Raw genomic sequence first — 6,000 nt, 5'->3', positions numbered from 1 at the left:
AGCCAGTAAGGAAACAGGGGAAAGCACATTCCTTCATTCCTTCATTCAATATTTGGTTAAGGAGTTAAGGTGCCAAGGAGTAAGGAGAGAGAAAGAAATGGTTGTCACATCTCTCAAAAAGCACCTGCTATGTTGGGTGTATATATATGTGTGTGTGTGTGTGTGTGTGTGTGTGTGTGTGTGTGTGTGTGTGTGTGTGTACACACACAAAGGTTTAGACCAGCAGAATACAAATTGAATGGGAATCCACATGGAAAGCTTTGGCACTACAGCTCATCGCTGAGAAGGGAGAAGGTGCTTGTTCCAAAGCGGTAAGTCTGTGATTAGCTAATTGAAGTCAACAGCAGAATTGTGTGCTGAGCTTTTTTATTTTTTTCTTGGCCAGTCCTGGGCTTCAGCTCAGGGCATGAGCACTGTTCTTGGGCTTTCTCAAAGCCAGAGCTCTACCACTTGAGCCACAGCACCAGTTCTGGCTTTTTTTTTTTTTCTAAGTATGTGGGACTGAGGAATCGAACCTGGGTCTTCGTGCATGCTAGGCAAGCACTCTACCACTAGGCCAAACTCCCGGTCCCTGTGCTGAGCCTTTTGATTGACAACTGATAGGAAAGCTTCCAGAGATGACGAGACAGTGCAGGGCAATCAGGAGCACTGCTTGCCAGCTGTGCCTGAGCTGTCGTATAGACTAGTGACACTTCTCACCCGGTGTCACCCGAAGCCCCACACACAACCAGCAGCTGTGCACCTCATACCTGAATTGTTCAGTCATCCTGCACCTGATTTGAGGTTTCACAGTTTATGCAATTAAATTCAGCAGGTCTTTCTCTTTTAATATCTTTTTTTTTTTTTGCCAGTCCAGGGGCTTGAACTCAGGGCCTGAGCACTGTCCTTAGGCTTTTTCCTCAAGGCTAGCACTCTGCCACTTGAGCCACAGCACCACTCTGGCTTTTTCTATGTATTTGGTACCCAGGAATCAAATCTGGGTCTTTGTGCATGCTTGGCAAGTACTCTACCACTAAGCCAAACTCCTGGCCTCTTTTAAGATCTTTAAAAAAACATGTTGTTAAAAAAAATTTGTTATTATAAAGGTGATACACAGAGGGGTTACAGTTTTTAGGCAATGTCAGAGTTTGGCATAGAGTATCATAACTTCTGAATTACTCAAGGCAGACAGAGTATTAAATCACTTGGAAGCATTGTGCTGTACAATCCCTGGGCTTTTTGTATAGAGGAGTCATTTATATGGTATTGTAACAATAGAACCATTTGTTCTCAGTCCGATTTAATTTTAATAATACACAGCAGCATCGTTTTGTTTTGTCACAATTGCAGTGATTTATTTCTTCATCAGATGATCATAGATTTGACTTCATAAATTCAACCGGTCTCAGGCAACTAGAATTCTTTTCAATGCTAAAAAACAAAAAAAGAATAAAAACTAAAACAGGGTCACTGCCCTCAAGAAACTTAGATTCTTTTTGGAAAAAATAAGATCGAATGTGCATGAGAAACAAAGTGAGCAGAAAAATATCCGCAGTGTTCAGGGCTCTTCTGACGTACACAGATTTTCATGGAAGCTAAATGTCTTTCTCTGGGACAATAGCTTAAATCCAGTCCTTGTAGATTCAAATGTCTGATGAGAAATTGAGAAATTGGGGGGAAGATGGAGGTTGGCTAAGTCTCAGGCTATTGGGGAATGAAGAGCAATTGAGCATCGGGAGAGTTCACAGACCAACATGAGACTTCCTTACACCAAGTACAGAAAGACTCTTTACGATCAACGCAGGCTCTAGATCATCTTTTAGGTTGTTAATGGGAAATTGCCATCACTTTATCCATATACACATGGTTCTGGTATTGACCGGGATCATCGAGACTGGGATCACAGGGTTTCTCATCTCTGATTTTGGTGGTTAGTGCTGAGTGGTGCTGTAACTGGAGTAATCGCAAAAGCTTCCTTGCGTTTATACTGAGTGTTGGCTTGAACCTCAGCTAGGACTTTCTGCCAGAACACACCTCTCTGTGCCACCTGACTTCCTCAAGGATGGGTTCTGGGTTCTAGAAGTGGCACAGGACTTGGAAACTGCCAGCTTTTGGAGGCTTGGAACCTTTGTACAGGGCCCTGGCCCCTGTACCATTCTGGATGCAAGGCCCAGAGAAATTAGAATCTGCTTTTCAGCTTTCTTATACCATTTTAGGTATGTTCTATCTCTCAATTTTTCACAGTCAAAAAAAAAAAAAGCTCAGGGAGTAGAATTGGAGGCAAAAATAGCAACTCGGTGCTGACTCAGCACATTGACTTTGACCAAATCACCCAGTGTCTTGTCTTTAGTACTTTGTTTTTGGCCAGAATAATCCTTCTCCAGCAGGCAGTGATGCTAAGTCAACTGCTTAGAGTTTATAATGAGCTGCTTATATCTGTAATCCTACCTCCTTAGGAGACTGAGATTTGAGAATCCCAGTTCAAAACCGGCCCAGGCAGGAATGTCTGTGTGACTCTTATTTCCAGTTAACCACCAAAAAGCCAGAACTGGACCTGTGGCTCAAGTAGTAGCGCGCCAACCTTGAGCAAGATAATCAGAAGGGGCTAGAATTGTGTAAGGTCTATTCTTGCCTGTCTTCGTGTGAATCCAGGATGCTGAAAATTGTCTGTGTGTGGCTTCCTCCTGGTTTTGAAATGTAGTTACTAGAAAATACTGCTTCTTGTCCATGCCTTTTAGCTATTGCCTAATGTGCGACTAGAAGGCCCGGCCCCTCGACAAAGCAAGGTTTCCAGTGATGGCTACAAAATGTCTTTCAAATGTAGACTTGTCCAAGGCCCCCTGGAAACTGGAGATGGGGCCTGGGCCCCCAGAGCAACACACGTCAGACCAGATAACCAGTTCCTAGATAACCAGTCCCCAAAGCCAGAAGACAGTGCACGTGTTTTCTTAGAAGTGAATCACTGCCAGTCCTCATGAATGCCTTTCTCCAGTGCTCCCTGAGAGGCAGCCTTGGCCTCTGAGCTGCTGCCTAATGACACACGCCACCCCTGAGTCTTACAAAAAGGAAACAGGAAGTGGCTCAGAGTTGTATGGAGCACAGTCTAGAGAAGAGCTGTGGTGGAAGTTTCTTTGTCTCAGCTGCAATAACTTCCAGAGCGGGGCTATGACAGCCTCTCTTCCCCTCCATTGCCACCATGCCCTCTGGCCTGATGGGGGAGTGTCAGTGGAGGGTGGGTGCTGGGGTACTGTGCAGAGTCACAGAGGAGCGAGCCATGGCTACAGGATCTCTGGCCTCTTTCCACAGTGAGCCCCGGTGGGGTGACCTGCCCTCTCCACCCCATCTCTGTCACTGAGTTTGGGCTCTTGGGATGAACATGGCTAGATTTTATGAACACAGAGAAGACTTGAAGAAGTGCTTCCAAAAGCTAGACGTGGTGGCGCATGTTATGGAAGCTAAAGCAGGAATTGGAGAGTTTGGGCCAGCCTGGGTTACAAAATGAAATGTTATCTTGAGGCTGAGATTCCGTGGATTATGGTTCAAAGTCAGCCCAGGCAGAAAATCCCTTGAGATGCTCTCTTTAAAATAATCAGCAAAAAGCTGGACTGAAAATGTTGTCAGCAGAGTGAGGAAGCTGAGCCTGCACAAAGCCCTGAGTTCAAACTCCAGTACTGCCAAAAGGGGCGATGGGGGAGAGGAAAGTGCTTTCAATATCTCCTCCAAGAAGAAAAAGAACTTCTAACACTTTGTGAGAGTGTCTGAAACATACTCCAACATAGTGTCTGAAAACCGTTCCGGAAGGGTTTCCCTTCGTGGGCAGGGAGCCGAATGCAGCTGAATGCAGTGGCTCAAATGTAGTGGCTCAAGCCTCCCAGCTACACACGAGGAGGAGATCAGGTGATTGTGGTTTGAGGCTTGCGCACGCAAAAAGAATTTCATGAGCCTCCATCTCAACTAACGCTGCGTAGTGCACAGGGTGTGCCTGACCTCCCAGGGTAGGAATCACAAGTAGCAAGACTGTAGTCTAGGCTGACACAGGCATAAATAGATCATCTAAATAATCAACACAAAAATGGTAGCATACTTGCTTAGCAAGCATAAAGCCCTGAGTTGAATTCCCAGGACCAAAAAGGAAGAAAACACAAAATCCATGGTCATCCCCAGGAGAATCCCAGAGGGCGTCTGGCCCTGGGACATTCCAGCTGCAGGAAGGATGGCTGGCCCAGGGGAGAGCAGAGCACTGGCTTCCATCACTCAGGCAGAGTTTTCCCTTCCTTTCTGTCTTAAGGCAAAGGACCCTGGCAGTTGGGCTGGTGAAGACTGAGTCATCTAAGTGGTTCCTCTCAGCCCCTCTGAATACCTTTCCCAGACTCCACCCTGTACCTCCCTCATGAGGAGGAGGACAAGAATGTGCTTCTGTGGGGGTTTGTGGTTTAAATTTTAGTTATTTATTTATTTTGTCTGTCTTGGAGCTTGAACTTTGGGCCTGGGTGTTGTTCCTGAGCTCTTTTTTGCTCAAGGCTACTGCTCTACTACTTTGAGCCACCTCTCCACTTCTGGTTTTCTGGTGGTAAACTGATGATAAGAGTCTCAGTGATCCCCTCCCCCCCCCACCCAGTACTGGCCTTAAACTAGATCTCAGCCTCCTAAATAGCTAGGATTCTCGGCATGAGTCACCAGTACCCAGTGCTTCTGTATATCTATGCTTTTCCTGAAGAATCCTGCCTAATTCTGAACACCTATCCCAGCAGAGGAATCCTGAAAACCCACAGCTAGGCAAGGCCATGCCTGCCACTAAAGGAGGATCCCAGGGCGAGGTCAGTTCTACATGTAAATGACTCCACTGGACTCAGTTCTTTGCAACAGGTGTGTGGGGTGTTGTACAGGACGGCTCTCAGCCCTCTCTGCAGACCTCTAGCATCTTGGGTCCCCAGTGGAAGTCCTGCAGTGTGTCTAGAAGCACCTTCGTTGCCAGGCTGGCCAACAGGATAGCTTTTAAGAACCTCTCTATAGTAATTCCAGTCTCCTTTACTAGCCTTCCCAGGAAAAGAAAATGCTTCCTTTTCAACATCTTGAGACCACTAGAAATAAATCTGCAGTACTGGGGGTCTACTTACAGAAGACTTGAAATCACCTGTGCCCTACGTGGGCCAGGATAGAAGGGAGCCAACCCTAGATTGCCAGGCTACCAGTATCTGCCTTCCCACGGGCTTGCTGTCGTTCCTTACACACGCCTGTGCAGTTTCTCTTCTCCTTTCCATAAGAAAATAAGTGTGCTGGGGGAGGAAGCTGAGCTTCTGGCTTCTTCCACTCCGGGCAGTGCAGACCACCTTCCCATTCACAGGGGAGTGGGAGAGGAGTCCATCGATGTCTCCGCACGAAAAACACTAGCCTGATGGTCATGAATGCCACCAGGCTGTTGGGAAGCAGAGGACTAAGCACTCTGGGCTCTGATCCTCCCCTCAGCCATGCTCTTCTCCAGCATCCCCGACTCTCTACCCTTTGTGAGTAACAGAGTGGGTGCTGGTAAAGTGGCTTGCTTTCTGGAAAACAAACAAACAAGAACCTGACTTGTCGCATTGGCCATTTTTTTTTCCCCCCGCAGGTCCTGGGCACTGTCCCTGAGCTTCTTTATGTCCAAGGCTATGGCTCTACCACTTGAGCCACAGCACCACTTCTGGCTTTTTTTTTTCTGCGTATGTGGTACTGAGGAATCGAATCCAGGGTTTCACGCATGCTAGGCAAGCACTCTATACCACTAAGCTACAGTCCCAGCCTATATTGGTCAATTCTTGTTGGGTAAATTCTCACCATGGCAACTTTCCAGTGGTGAAACAACCGCTTCCCAAAAGTGTTGACTACTCAGTGATTGCCTCCTGCAAACCAGGAAGCAACAACTCCAGGAAGTCATCACCTTAGTCCTCTCCTCAACTCCCCCCCGCCTCACCCCACCACATGCAACCTGAGGATTGCTTTCGCTATGCCAGAAGCAGCAGTGGTTGAAGACCACAAGGGTGACAG

At 47.0% G+C, this 6,000-nt stretch overlaps 1 long non-coding RNA gene across 1 annotated transcript in view; it reads right to left on the bottom strand.

Annotated features, from left to right (window-relative positions):
* Positions 1-1,325: 1,325 nt before the first annotated feature.
* Positions 1,326-6,000, bottom strand: part of LOC150055115 (uncharacterized) — a 43,948-nt gene continuing 39,273 nt past the window's right edge. The window contains exons 3-4 of the long non-coding RNA XR_016537682.1: positions 5,214-5,522; positions 1,326-1,410 (exon numbers count right to left, since the gene is read on the bottom strand). This is a non-coding gene — a long non-coding RNA (uncharacterized LOC150055115). The remainder of the gene's footprint in view (positions 1,411-5,213; positions 5,523-6,000) is intronic.

Source organism: Megascapheus bottae, chromosome 14 (assembly GCF_031878675.1).
Source record: "Megascapheus bottae isolate mThoBot1 chromosome 14, mThoBot2.hap1, whole genome shotgun sequence".
NCBI classification, from domain to species: Eukaryota; Metazoa; Chordata; class Mammalia; order Rodentia; family Geomyidae; genus Megascapheus; species Megascapheus bottae.
This window is presented reverse-complemented; position numbering and strand designations above follow the sequence as displayed.